The sequence below is a fragment of the Telopea speciosissima genome, chromosome 9 (assembly GCF_018873765.1).
Source record: "Telopea speciosissima isolate NSW1024214 ecotype Mountain lineage chromosome 9, Tspe_v1, whole genome shotgun sequence".
Taxonomy (NCBI): Eukaryota; Viridiplantae; Streptophyta; class Magnoliopsida; order Proteales; family Proteaceae; genus Telopea; species Telopea speciosissima.
The window spans coordinates 47,075,259-47,090,415 of NC_057924.1; the positions used below are offsets into that span (position 1 = coordinate 47,075,259).

General features: G+C 40.2%; 1 long non-coding RNA gene across 1 annotated transcript; it reads right to left on the reverse strand.

Moving 5' to 3' along the window:
• Positions 1-2,150: 2,150 nt before the first annotated feature.
• On the reverse strand, positions 2,151-13,647 carry LOC122640828. Its single transcript, XR_006329763.1, has 3 exons — positions 13,635-13,647; positions 7,829-7,834; positions 2,151-2,282 (listed from the first exon to the last, which is right to left on the reverse strand). It is a non-coding gene; the product is annotated as an uncharacterized LOC122640828 (long non-coding RNA).
• Between the last annotated feature and the right edge of the window lie 1,510 nt (positions 13,648-15,157).

Below are 15,157 nucleotides of genomic sequence, written 5' to 3' on the forward strand. Positions count from 1 at the left end.
GGCGTAGACTAGTCAGTCAAATCCCAGTTGATAAAGTATATACCCGGGAGCGCACAGGATAGGTTGAGACTGCCACCACCACCATACCACCTCTACAATCGTCTACACCTAATCCAGATTCAGACCCTTCTACTTCACCTGGTAAGGATCCTTCTCTTGATTTACCTATCGCTGTCCGTAAAGGCGTTAGGTCATGCACCCAACACCCCATCTCCAATGTTGTTTCCTATGATGTTTTATCTCCTTCCTATCATGCATTTGTTTCTTCTCTTTCCTCTGTTTCTATTCCTCAGAATTGGCAGGAGGCGATTGTAGGTCCAAAGTGGAAAGCAGCCATGATGGAAGAAATGGCAGCCTTACTTAAAAATGAGACATGGGAGCTAGTTGTTCTTCCTTCGGGTAAGAGACCAGTTGGGTGCAAGTGGGTATTTGTTGTCAAGCAGAAGCCAGATGGAACAGTGGATAGATATAAAGCCAGGCTTGTGGCCAAAGGCTTTATTCAGACTTATGGGATCGACTACCAGAAAACATTTGCCCCTGTTGCAAAGTTGAACACTGTCAGAGTTTTACTGTCTTGTGCTGTAAATCTTGGTTGGGATCTACAACAATTGGATGTAAAAAATGCATTCCTACATGGAGAGCTGGAAGAGGAGGTGTATATGGAAGTTCCTCCAGGTTTTTCCTCTGACAAGAATCATGGGAAAATTTGCAGATTAAAGCGGGCATTTTATGGATTGAAGCAATCACCACGGGCATGGTTTGGTAGGTTTCATAAAGCCATGGTCTCCTATGGATATAGACAGAGTAATGCTGATCACACTTTGTTTATCAAGAGAAAGGGAGAAAAAGTCACTCTGCTTATAGTTTATGTTGATTACATAGTTGTGGCTGGTAATGATGCAGATGAAGTTTCTCACCTGGAGGCTTCCTTGGGACGGGAATTTGACATAAAGATCTAGGACAGCTAAGATATTTTCTTGGGATTGAAGTTGCCCGGTCTCCAAAGGGCATCTTTCTCTCCCAAAGAAAGTATGTTCTAGATTTACTATCAGAAACTGGTTTGCTTGGCTGTCACCCTTGTGACACTCCTTTGGAAGCTAATACCCATCTACAAGAGAAGGATGGTGTGCCTGTTGATAAGGGCAGATATCAACGATTGGTGGGAAAACTGATTTACCTCTCCCACACCAGACCAGATATTGCCATTGCTGTGAGCCTAGTGAGTCAGTTCATGCATGATCCCTATTCCACTCATATGGCTGCTGTTCTTCGTATTCTCCATTACTTGAAATCAGCCCCAGGAAAAGGGATCCTTTTGTCTCCTCATGACCATCTTCGCGTTGAGGCTTATACAGATGCTGATTGGGGTGGTAACCCAGACAGGAAGTCAACCTCTGGCTACTGTATTTTTGTTGGAGGGAACTTGGTAACATGGCGGAGTAAAAAAACAAAATGTGGTGGCAAGATCAAGTGCTGAAGCTGTATTTCGTGCCATGGCCCAGGGCATATGTGAGTTATTGTGGCTTCAGAGTTTACTCCTAGATGTTCGTGGGTCTGTTCATCTTTCAATGATGTTGTACTGCGACAACAAAGCAGCGATTAGCATTGCCCATAATCCAGTACAGCATGACCGTACCAAGCATGTGGAGATTGACAGACACTTCATCAAGGAGAAGTTAGAGAGTGGGCAAATTTATATCCCTTTTGTGAAGTCTGGAGATCAACTAGCTGATGTCTTCACCAAAGGGTTGAGTGGAAAGTTGTTTTATCCTAGCTTAGTCAAGTTGGGTATGTGTGATATCTATGCCCCAACTTGAGGGGGAGTGTTGAGATGTGTTACCCAATATTATAAGGGTACTTTTGGCATTTTATTTATGCTTTATTTATGTACTTTTGAACAAGGGTAGAGTTGTAATTTGGGCTATGACACTGTTCACGTGAATAGTATCGTGAACAGTGCCGTGAACAGTGTTTTCCTTAGTAATCTCTTTTATTATTATTATTATAAATAGAGAGCTTGACTGATCTCATTGATCAATCAAGCCATTCACAAAATTCCTGTTTTGTTAACAAAACATAAGCAACCTCTCAATAAGGGAGATTTGGTTGGAAGTAAAGAGGAAAAATGAAAGGGATTTTCTTTCATTTTTGACTTTTTCACTCACTTCCCTTGAATCACTTCTAACCAAATAGATCTGTAGGTTACCAATCAATTCTCTCAGGGCAAATCCTCTTGCTGATGAAATATTGAAACATGAAAGGATATTTAGTCCTTTGTGCCCCTGCCCCAGTAGCACCACAAATTCACTTTTTTATTTTGCTAGGAATCGACAATGAATTTTATTAGAAAAGAATGAATGAAATGCATCAACTGAAAACTAAAAACTAAAAACTAAAAAATTGGATTACTTAACCACCTTCGACATTGCCATCAGCAGAAAAGAAATTCGACAGACAAAGAACCAACAAACTAATTAGTCAAAACGAAACTAAGGCCTTTGTTTAGCATATCATCCTTTGGTAAGGTGGCATTGTTAAGAATAGTAGTTAGGGGTATATTTGTATATAACCACATCTTTAATATGTTCTTTATGTCATTTGTGTAAGGCCAGGGGCCTCCATGTAATTATCTATTCTTTTCAATATAAACTAGTTTGTCTCTAGTTTGAGATAGAACTCAACAACCCAGAATCGTGTTTGCTCTCTTTGAGCTTTTCTCTCTTCTTCTTCTACTTTAAACATAACATGGTATCAGAGCCGGGGCATGGAAATTCTCGTTTGGCCGAGGGTTCTTGGGGTTTGATCTCAGGCTCCACGTCAGCTCCCGCATGGAGGGGGAGATTGTTGGGATCCACGCATATAGCAAAAAGAATAGTCCTACATCGGATATGAAAGGGGATGTGGGTGGGTTAATAGGTACTTGGGTACCCTCTCCTTAAAGGCTAGCTTTTGAGGATGAGACCCTAGTTTCTAACAACATGGTATCAGAGCATATTGTTCCTGGAGTTTAAAGGTGATAGAAGGTTGTTTGGAAGGCTAAGAGTTAGTTTCTTCTCTTGGTTCTTGTTGCTGTTTGATAAAAACCCTAGGGTATCTTCACAGATCTGTTTCTCCCTTGTTTGGAAGTCATCTTTCTTTCCATTGTATCCTCTTAAGTCTTTTGGAAGCATCAAAAGGCCAAAACTATATTTTGGCGAGGCTGTTCTATCTGTTTTGCCCGCCAGCTAGGGTACTGTAGACACTGAATTTTATCACCCCCCGACAATGATGACAACAGGACACCGACAGACATCGGTATCTCTCTCAAGAAGGACTCTTGTCCCTATATTTAAGCCGAATCTCCCTAATATCCCTAAAATGACATATAAGACTCTTTTACCGAATGCTGAAGGAAGTACTGCTCACCTTCACCAAAGGGAGAAAAAAACCCAAAAAGACCAAGCCCATGGGCCCAGACACACCCTAGAACATAAAAATGGCCTATTCGGCCTCATAAAGTGAGATGAGGGGGACCACACTGTCCACGGCACCGTGGACAGTGTCCCACAGCACCGTGGAGGTCCACCACGACGATGGTGTACGAAACCAAGCCACGCTGACGTCATCCACGACGTCGTGGAAAAATCCCCCATGGTGCCGTGGTTGCCCCCACGGCGCCGTGGAGGACCTATCCAGCCCTATAAATAGGAGGGTCCCCCTCCCCTTAGTTCATGGATTCCAGGCCTAGGGAGACCCTCCCAGTCCAATTTTTGCCATCTTTCAAGCCTTTGTGAGTGGGTTTTGAGTAGTATTTCGAGCTGTGGGTAGATCCATCGATTACCTGCTTGAGTGAAGAGCGCTCACCTCGTAGTCAAGATGTTATTCTGTTCGCCTACGAATAACTAAAGCCTCCTTTTATAGCTGTTATTTTGTCTGTATACAGATAACGAGAATCCTTTATACAGCGATTGCTCTGCCCAAAGTCTGAGTAACGAAACCCATCTCATATAGTCCTTACTTTGTCTGACAAAAGAGAGGTAAGCCGATCGTCCGTCTCCACCTGAGCCGTGGGACATCACATATTTCGTATTTGGTACATTTTCATTTATTTCTTATATTTTTCGATTGATATCTGTCTCTTTCCTTCTTCCTATTTTTGGCATAATGTAGACAATTAAAATAACTCGCTTTAGTGTATATAGTAAATGATTTTTCTTTCTTTGGCATGATTAGTGCTTCATAACTTAGCCTTGCATGTTGGTATAGGATATATCATTAAGGGAGAATATTCAAAAACAAGCATCTAGTAGAAAGACCGATTTATTCGAGCGAGGTGGGTGCCTAACACTTTCCCACTCTCGTAACATGACTACTGACCCTGAATCTCTTACCCGACCATATGGAATCACGTAGCCCCTTCCGTCAATCCCGAATGGGGCTACACCCATTGGGTCCTAGGCCCTAATCCTAGGTGGCAACTCTATTTCTTTATGAAGTATGATCCCAATCCCCATGATGATATGTCAGAATAATATGCCGTTATTCATCGAAGCCAATCCTTGTCGCCATAAGGCTGAGGAACCCTCGTCCCGAGGACTACGGTACTTACAGGTACTTGGTTAAAAAAAGCTCTTTAATAGAGCTTTGTTTGGAGGATTTTTTTTGGCTACTCCATACCATTTTTGGGTAAAGAAGGTTTCTCCTTTTTACTCCGCTGCTGTTTGATGATCATGTGAGGTTCTACAAGTTTTTTCAAGTGTTTTATCCTTGTTTGTTCTTATTTTGGCTACTGGTTGTTGAGAAGAAGTTGTTTTGCTTGAGGTGCTGTTGTTTAGGTCTTCCAAGTGTTTGATTTAAGGTCAAGATGGGTAAAAAAAATGTTGAAACAACCTTGCCTCAACAGGCCTTGCCTCCATCTCTGTCATATGATACCCCAAATGTTCAACTCCCCATTGTCAAGCTTGACAATCAAAATTACTTGGATTGGTCACGGTCTATGAAGCTGATTCTTCGGAGTCGAGGGAAGTTGGGGTACATATCTGGGAGCATTAAGACTCCCCTCTCTACTGATCTAGAGTACTCCAAATGGGAAACCGAAAACTCCCTTGGGATGACTTGGCTTATTTTTTCGATGAAGCCGGAGATTGGAAGAAGGTTTATGAGCAAGGAGACTGCTAAAGACATTTGGGATAGTGTTGCTCGTATTTTTGATAGGGTGGGAGGCTCTACAAAGGTTTATCAACTCCTCCAACAGATTGTTAGCTTGCGACAAGGTGATAAAAGTATCTTTGAATACTATAGTCTTGTTGTGGGACTCTGGGAGGAGTATGATCACTACAGAGATCTCCAGTTGTGTCCTGATGATGAGCCCAAAGTGCATCAGCTGTTTGAGAAGGAGAGGGTCTTGTTCCTTCTTGGAGGTCTTAACCCTGAGTTTGAACCTTTAAGGATGCAGATTATTGGCCGACCAAGTCTTCCCTCACTGGAGGAGGTGTGTGGTTATCTACAAAGTGAGGAGACCCGTAGGGGTGCTATGGAGACTATTCCCCCTATTGAGCGCTCTGCTCTTGTTTCTTCCATTCCTCAAGACTGTACTCCCTCTACTAAGGGAGCTGGCAAGGGGAGATTCTCCTGTGACTATTGTGGTAAGCCTGGGCACAAAAATGAGTTTTGCTGGGATCTTCATAGGAAGCCACCCTCTGTTTCATCTGGAGGACAGAAAGGACAGAAGAAGAATGGGCCAAGGGCCAATGTTGGAGTTCATGAGTCTGATCCATCCTCTCTCTCCGAGGAGGACATAATTGCATTTCGCCGGATTGTAGCTCACATGGATGGTTCTTCCTCTACTACTACCACTACTTCCACTGCTCTACAGATCTCTACCTCCTCTGGCACCACTTCTTGGGTCATTGACTCAGGTGCCACTGATCATATGACTGGTAGGTCTCAGCTTTATGATTCCTATTCTGTTTGTTCTGGGAAAGATAAGGTAAAAATTGCTGATAGTTCCCTCTCTTCCATTTCTGGTAAGGGAGATGTCCAGGTTACTCTATTTATACCTTTGAAGTCTATCTTTCATGTTCCAAACTTTGCTACTAATCTCCTTTCAGTTAGCCAATTGACTAAATCTTGGAACTGCTTTATCACTTTCTTTCCTACCCATTGTTTCTTTCAAGATTTGGTGATGAAGATGGTAATTGGCAGTGGACATCAAGCAGATGGCTTATATGTTTTGGACACCTATGTATCCCTTGTTGCGAAAGCTCAATCTTATGTATGTGGGTAAGATGGCGGACGTACACAGGAAGATATTTTGCTTTGGCATCGTTGTTTAGGACACCCTTCCTTTTCTATTATGAGGAAACTGTTGTCACATTTATTTACCTCTTTTCCTGTTAATCATGTTTTTCATTGTGAACCTTGTTTTTTTGCAAAAAGTTATAAGATAGTTTATCCATGTACTAGTAATAGATCTATTTCACCTTTTCACATTGTTCACACTGATGTTTGGGGACGTTCCCCTATTACTTCCTGGCTTCCGCTACTTTCTCTTTCATTGATGACTTTTTTCGAGTTACTTGGATTTACCTATTGAAACAAAATGTGTTGTTTATGTTGCGTTTAAAATTTTTTATGAGTTAGTGTACACCCAGTTTCAAACTCGTATTCAAATTGTCCGTTTTGATAAAGGTGTGGAGTATATGTATGGTGGTTTGGAAACCTTTTTTTCAGACAATGGCATTATCCATCAGGTGGCCTGTGTTGATACCCCACCACAAAGCGGGGTTACTGAAAGAAAAAACCGCCACCTTCTGGAAGTGGCTTGGTCTCTTTGGTTTACAATGCATGTTCCAAAAACTTTTTGGTCCGATGCCTTACTCACTGTTGTATTTTTTATTAATCGTATGCCCTCCAGTGTCTTGAACTTCAAGGTTCCTCTTGATATCTTACCCTTACTTTCTTCTTCTTTCTCTCTTCCACCAAGGGTGTTTGGATGCATTTGCTATGTACATATTAGCAAATCTGCCCGCACTAAATTGGATCCTAAGGCCTTGAAGTGCCTCTTTCTTGGGTATTCCTCTACCTCCAAAGGATACAAATGTTATCATCTTCCTACCTGTCGGTGGCTTCTATCAAAAGATGTCCATTTTTTTGAACCCATACCGTATTTTCAGTCACCTCTTCAGGGGGAGTGTTCATCTCTTGGTGATGAGGTTGAAGAGGTTCCTGAGTTTGTTCTCTTTCCTTCCTCTCTTGTTCCTGAGTTTGTTCCCTTTCCTTCCTCCTCTCTTGTTTCTATTCCTCCTTTTCAGATTGACAAGGGAAAGAAAAGTTCTGTGGATACTGTTGTTGAGGGAGAGCCTCCTAGTGTATAGGTGAACGAAGAACAAGGGGAGCTGCTGGTGTATACAAAGAAGACCAGCCAAAATCCTTCTTCATGGCTTCCCATAAAGAATACCTGCCAAAATTCTCCTTCGTCTCCTCATCCTGAGTCTCCATCCATTGAGACAGGTATACCTTCCTCTACTTCTCCATCCTCAGACTTAGATCTTCCCATTACTCTTCGCAAAGGGAGACAGGTAGGTACTAATCCCATTGCCAATTTTGTTCCCTATGATTCTATCTCATCTACAGGTGTTGCCTTCACTGTGGCTATCTCCTCCAAATATACTCCTAAGAATGTAGCGGAGGCTATGGCTGACCCAAAATGGAAAGAAGCAATGACTACAAAGATGGTGGCTCTTGAGAAGAATCACACTTGGGATCTTGTTGAACTCCCAAAGGGGAGAATTCCTGTTGGATGTCAAGTTCAAATCTGATGGTACTGTGGAGAGGTATAAGGCAAGACTTGTTGCTAAGGGTTATACACAGGTGTATGGCATTGATTATCAGGAGACCTTTACTCTAGTGGCCAAGCATAATTCCATTCGTGTACTTCTCTCAGTGGCTGCAAATCTTGATTGGCCATTGTACCGGTTTGATGTAAAGAATGCATTCTTACATGGGGACTTAGAAGAAGAGGTCTATATGCACTCTCCTCCTGGGTTCAAGCATCCTAGTGGCAATGGAAAAGTGTGTCTTCTTAGGAAGGCTCTTTATGGACTCAAACAGTCTTCTAAGGCTTGGTTTGAGAGATTTAGACAAACTATCTTACAGAATGGATACACTTAAAGTCAAGCCGATCATACCTTGTTTATACAAAGGAGGGATAACACTATTACAACTCTCATTGTATACATTGATGACATTGTTGTCAGGGGAAACAATGAGGCTAAAATCTCAAAGCTTAAACTTTACTTGGCTCGACAGTTTGAGATCAAAGATCTCGGTCCATTGAAGTATCTTCTGGGGATTGAAGTTTCAAGACCCAAGCAAGGAATCAATGTTTGTCAAAGGAAGTTTATCCTTGATCTGCTCACAGAGACAAGCTACTTAGAGTGCAAACCAGTCTCCTCCCCTATTGATCAGAATCACAAACTAGGGGAAGAACCTCTTGTGGATGCTGAAAAATATTAGAGATTGGTAGGCAAACTAATCTATCTTTCCCTTACCCGACCTGACATAGCCTATGTTGTTGGAGTGGTAAGTCAGTTTATGCATGCACCTAAGATGGGACATCTTGATTCAGTTTACAGGATCCTTAGATATTTGAAGTCATGCCCTGGAAAAGGTCTTCTCTTCTCTAGAAATGGTCACTTAAGGATTGAAGCATATACTGACGTTGATTGGGCTGGATCTATTTCTAATAGAAGATCCACCTCTGCATACTGTACCTTTGTTAGTGGAAATTTGGTCGCCTGGAGAAGTAAGAAGCAACTTGTGGTAGCTAGGTTGAGTGCAGAGGCAGAGTTTAGAGCCATGGCTCACGAAGTGTGTGAAATCTTGTGGTTGAAGAAACTTGTTCAAGAATTGGGATTTGAGACTGTTAAACCAATGAGCTTATATTGTGATAACAAGGCAACCATAAATATTGCCCACAACCCAGTTCAACATGACAGGACAAAGCATGTTGAGGTTGACAGACATTTTATCAAGGAGAAGATAGAATCAAAAACCATTTGCACTCCTTTTGTGAAGACAAATGAACAAGTGGCCGACATCTTCACCAAAGGACTTAGCTCTTACCACTTTGGTTGTTTGTTGGACAGCGGCGCATGTATGACATATACCACCCAGCTTAAGGGGGAGTATTAGAATAATAGTCAGGGGTATATTTGTATATAACCACATCTTTTATATGTTCTTTATGTCATTTGTATAAGGCCAGGGGCCTCTGTGTAAGTATCTATTCTTTTCAATATAAACTAGTTTGTCTCTAGTTTGAAACAGAACTCAACAACCCAACATCATTTTTGCTCTCTTGGAGCTTTTCTCTCTTCTTCTTCTACTCTAAAACATAACAGGCTTGGGCCTTGGAGTGGTAGTGAGAGGAATGATTAGCTTTGACATTTAGGATCTTCCCTCAAATGTAGTTAATGATCCAAGAGAAATCAACATTGGGATTGAACTTATATGGTTTTGTATCTTTGCATATGTTGAATTAATAGAAGAAATTTAGAATTAAGTCCAAGAATACCATGGTAACTGATGCAAGACTGTATTTCTCTTAATTTTCATTTTTCTTATATTTTCAGATTAGGTAATTTGGAACTGAGTTCAGGAATCTGTAATCTTTCCTACACACTCACTCACTATCTTTAATATGACTTGCAAACATAGATGTTAACCTCCTCAATAAGAAACCTGAGGAAACACAAAGGGATAAGGCAGTGCATGTGGAGATCTTTACCCAAGTAATAGGAGATGATACTTATACCAAGTGTCCTTGGCAGGAATTGGAGTACGTCCAAAGGATTTAAATGGGGCATTAAGTAGAAAATGTGTTGCTTTTATGTGGGAGAATGCCGAGTTGGAGAGTGAGGTAAGAGCTTTGAGAAAGAGTCTTGAAGAACAAAACGAAGAAATATCTTTAATGCACTCCCTACTTATTATGTTAATGCAATTTGTGGTAGGAAACAATTCAGCAGGCACACATATCACAGATCTTTGTACTTTCACACTGATTCTCTATATCTTATAGAGAGCTATCCAGTGTATGAGTCTTCTGCTCTTGTAGGGTTTGGGAGGGGCAAATGTACTCAGCCTTACCCCTACTAAAGCAGGAGAGGTTGTTTCCAAATTCTTTTTTTTTTTTATAGAACTTGGGCTATTCATTCATGCCCGCCCAACGCCAAGCAAACGAAAATGAAGTACATGATAGAGGACATGATAAACGCAAGGTATGGATATATGGTATCCAAAACCAAGGAGTAGAAGTTTACCTGGTCTCACATGCCATTGACTGGGTCATCCAAACTAGGGGTTGGGTCACAACCATTTCCTTATATAAAAGGCTGTAGCCTCTGCTAATTTTAAGCGCATGCACATACGTGCCAATAGAAGGAGCCCCATTTGTGTCGTACAGTTCAACGCCACATTGCCCACACATGTCGACACACTGCCACAGTCTAGTTTCAAACAAACTTGTCGGATTGGCAAAGGTCTGCTAGATCGACGAGTGGAGCTTCGATTGACGGTAAAAATACCGCCAGAATTGCTGCCACAGCCTACTTTCGAACAGATCTGTAAGGATCTGTTGGATTGGCGAGTGGTGCTTCGTTCGGCAACAGGCGAGGGATAGTGAAAACTGTACTACGGCTAGAGCTTCGGAGCCAACGATAACGTCGGCATCACCTACAAACACACCGACAAAGAAAAAAGAAAAACCAAAAGCAAACGAGGGGGTGTTAGTAAAGATGTTGAGATGGTGGATGTCCCCAGTGACAATGAGAATCCAAAAGTGAAAGGCAGGGGTCGATGGCACAAACTGTAATGAGGGAATGGATACAATGATTCACAATGATAACAATGAAGTACAAAGGCTTGAGGTCATCCGCATCTGTAACGGCAAAACCCACAACAGCCTCCATTCCATCCCTCTTTCCTATGGAACCACCAGCTTCACCCACCGAGGAAAATCTTCCAAAGATCGACATCCGTTACCCAGAACTTAACAGAGATGGGAAAGGTAAAGGCAAAAAAAAACACTAGTTTGGGCAAGAGCCGATGCCTAAATCTGAACAGAACGGGACAGGGAAAGGAAAAAAAAGAGGGAAAAAACATTGGTTTGGGCAAGATCTGGGTTGGGGCGAAAGAGAGAAGGAGAGAACGGGAAAGGGAAAGAGAAAAGAGGGATAAAGAGAAGAGTAGAAGAACGGGAGAGGGAAAATGAAGAGCAGGGTTCAGTCACTGGTTTGGACCAGAACTGGGATGAGGCGCAAGAGAGAAGGAAAGGAACAGGAGAGGGAAAGAGAAAACCAAAAGAAGAATACATGCCACTTGGGCGGAGATATTCACACCACTGTGGTGGAGAACGTTCACGCCGCAGAGGCGGAGGAGAGACTACTTTTTGGGCCAAAATTCATACAATCGGATGAGGATTTGCAACTGTGAAACCCTCTGGTTTGCAGCAGCGTCCCTTCCATATTCTTTACATCTTATAATGTCATTAATATAGTCTATTTATCTATAAAATTAATAGAAATTCCATTGTTTTAGGTAGGCCTGTAAATGGATCGGATTCGGCTCGGATACGGATCGGATGTAATCAGATTCGGATATTTCCTGGTCGAATATGGATACCTCTAAACGGATTCGGGTGGATTCGGATGCGAATCGAATTCGGATTTTCGGCCATCCGTTTACCCTTATGCCTTGTGTAACCCGAACCTTCCTCCCCCTAGTGGATACAATTCACTCTCAATCCATAGTTTTAGATCATTATTCTCTTTTCCTCATATTCTAGAACCTGTTGAATCTTCAAAAATCCCAAAAATCATTATTTACTTAATTTTTTATAATTAAGTATTCGGATTCGGATTTTTATCGGAGTATCCAGATTTTTGTCCAGATATCTCTAAACGAATACGGATGCCCCTAAACGGATACGGATGCGGATCGAATTTGGATTTTCGGTTACCCATTTACAGCCCTAGTTTTAGGCTTCAAATCATGAAGATCGTCCATCCCATACATATTATCCATGTGATCATTTTGATCTAAAGCTCGAGGTGAATGGAATTTTATTTATGTCTCTAATTAATTATCATTAACACTACAAAAAAAAGTGGCCTTTGGGCTGCACTTTTTTGGAGGTTTTATCGGCGGTATAAAAATACTGCCACGAATACTACCTTTTAGTAGCAGTATTTTTTCACAAAACAGTAAAAGTCCATTAAATAATGTAACTTATACAAGTTGGAGGGAGTATTGTCCCCTTGGTTCTTTGGCTGGATGTAGTATTTTTTATCATATTTTTGTTAGGGTTTAGGGTTTAAGTACAAGGTTGCTGCCTCCAGCTAGTATTTATAGGAAAGACTAGGGTTTTTAGGTTAGATGGGTTTTATCCAGTGGGGCCCACCACACCCTGATTCCTTATTCAAGTAGACTTATATTAGAACATATATTAGGGTTATATAATATACCCAACAATCTCCTCTTATATTCTACATATAGTCAACACCAAGAATAGATAAACATTGTTCAAATGAAATATTGAATCAAATAAACAGAATGTTTAAAACTTTAACGGATCATAAAGTAAACTTCAAGAAATAAAACGTTTGAGTTTTAGATCGAAACTAAACCCAAAAAACAAGAAGTTCCACATGCAAGGGAAAAATTAAAGAAAAAGGTCCTTGCAATCCTTAATGACTTTAATAATCAAGTAAGTCATCATCATCGAGATCCAGATTTAAACGTTCTCCTCCATCTTCGTCATCCTCTATAATTTATCAAATATGAATTTCATTAGAAAAATGAATTCAATCATTTGCATAAAGATATAAGAGTATCTAGTTCAACAAGAAGAACTTAGTATAATTCATATAATGGTTGAAAATGAATCAAAATTCAACAATAAACATCGTCAAGTTTCTATACAAGGACAAGACCCTATATAGTCTCTTTCAGAAGGACCATATCATGTTTCCGTTTGAAATATTATAATCGTCATAACAATCACAGATGTTATATCATTAAGTTTGGAATGACACATCATACTATAAAGGGTTGAAAGACAAACATAATATCAAACATATCAAAACAAATTTTTCAAATTTCTTTGTGGAATAACAAAATAAGGAAACATCATACAGAAATTTGCTACACCATCAGATTTGGAATGGTTTCACAAACCTCCATACTTGGTAATCTTACCAGATTATCTAAAATATGTAAATTGTCACAAGTGCTTATTATGGCTAGATGAGATTTGAATAATTCAAAATAACATAGGATTAGATTAAGACATGCCTAAAAGGTTTTTAATCTAATCTCCCTCGCAGTTTTGAATGTTCGATCTTTGTTCAGTCTCTTTGTAGGGACATCTGCCATATTATCCTTCGATCGCACATCGATCAAAGTGATGATTTCATGTTCTATCAGATAATTCCTCATGGCCTGTTTCATCCTGATATGCCTCCTCTTTCCATTAAAAAATGAGTTATTAACTATCGTTTTCGTAGCTTGATTATCACAAAAAATAGATAGAGAGTTTAACTTCAAACTTTTCAATGGAATATCCATAATCAGGTCTTTAATCTACTTTGCTTCACCTCCTGCAGAAGCTAGAGCAACAAATTCCGATTCCATAGATGACAGAGCAATATAAGTTTGTCTCTTGGATTTTCATGCAACAGCTATTCCACCCAGTGTAAATACATATCCACTGGTAGATTTACTATTTCCCAAATCTGAGCACCACGATGCATCAGAATATTCTTCCAAAATTGGAGGATGTCCAGTATACTGTAATGCACATCTTAGAGTACCCTTAAGGTATCTCATGAACCTTGTCAGAGCATCCCAATGCTCTTTGCCAAGATTACTAGTGAATCGACTCAACATGTCTACCATGAAGGCTATGTTTGGTCTAGTACAACTCATTGCATACATGACACTACCAATCAGTTTAGAATAATCCAACTGATTCACAGTTTCACCTGTATTAGGTTTCAGCCGTTGGTTATAGTTATAAGGTGTCTCAATCGATTTCTAATCACTGTATCCCCATTTAGAAAGTATTTTCTTAATGTAATGAGTTTAGCTAAGAGCGACCCCTTGCCTATCAAAACTTATTTTCATACCAAGAATGGTGTCTACCACACCAAGATCTTTCATGTTGAATTTTTTGGATAAGGTTGTTTTAATGTCGCGCACTACAGAATGATCAGAACCAAGAATTAACATGTCGTCTACATACAAGCAAATAATCATAACCTTATTTGATACAAACCGAAAGTAAAGGCATTTATCCGAGTTATTGGTATGAAACTCAAAGCTCTTTACTATTTTATTAAACTTTTCATGCTACAATTTAGGTGCTTGTTTAAGACCATATAGAGATATGTTCAACTTACAAACTCTCTTTTCAAAACCTTCCATGACAAACCCTTTAGGTTGGTTCATTTAGATTTCTTCCATTAGGTCTCCATTAAGGAAGACTGTTTTCATATCCATTTGATGCACAATATAGTGCTCAATAGTTGTCAAAGTAAGAAGAATCCTTATCGTAGCCAAGTAACAGACCGGTGAGTAGATATCAAAATAATCTATCCCACTAACTTGAGTATAACATTTAGCTACTAAGCGTCTTTATATCGGGCTATAGATCCGCCAGGATTAAGTTTCATCTTCAAAATCCATTTATAGCCTATCGTTTTAACCCCTTTAGGCAAATCAACGAGCTGTTAGGTCTTATTATGCATTAAAGAGCTCATTTCTTCATCAATGGCTTCTTTCTATAATAATGACTCCCTAGATCTCATCGCTTCCTTAAAGTTGGATGGATCAGCCTCTAAATGGTAAGTCATAAAATCCTCACCAAAATTCTTGGGTACTCGATCCCTAGTAGAAATTCGTTTAGACTCTGATTTAGGGAGCATTGTGGGAGTAGTGTCAGAAATAATTGGTTTAGATTCCAAAAGTGATTCTATAACCATTCCTGTCAGACCTAATAAGGTCATGCCTTTGTCTTTAAGAAATTTATCCTAAAAAAACACAGCATCCCGAGATTCTATCACCACATTGGTTGAGAGATCCAAAAATCGGTCTGCAACAATGTCTTCTGTACATCCTA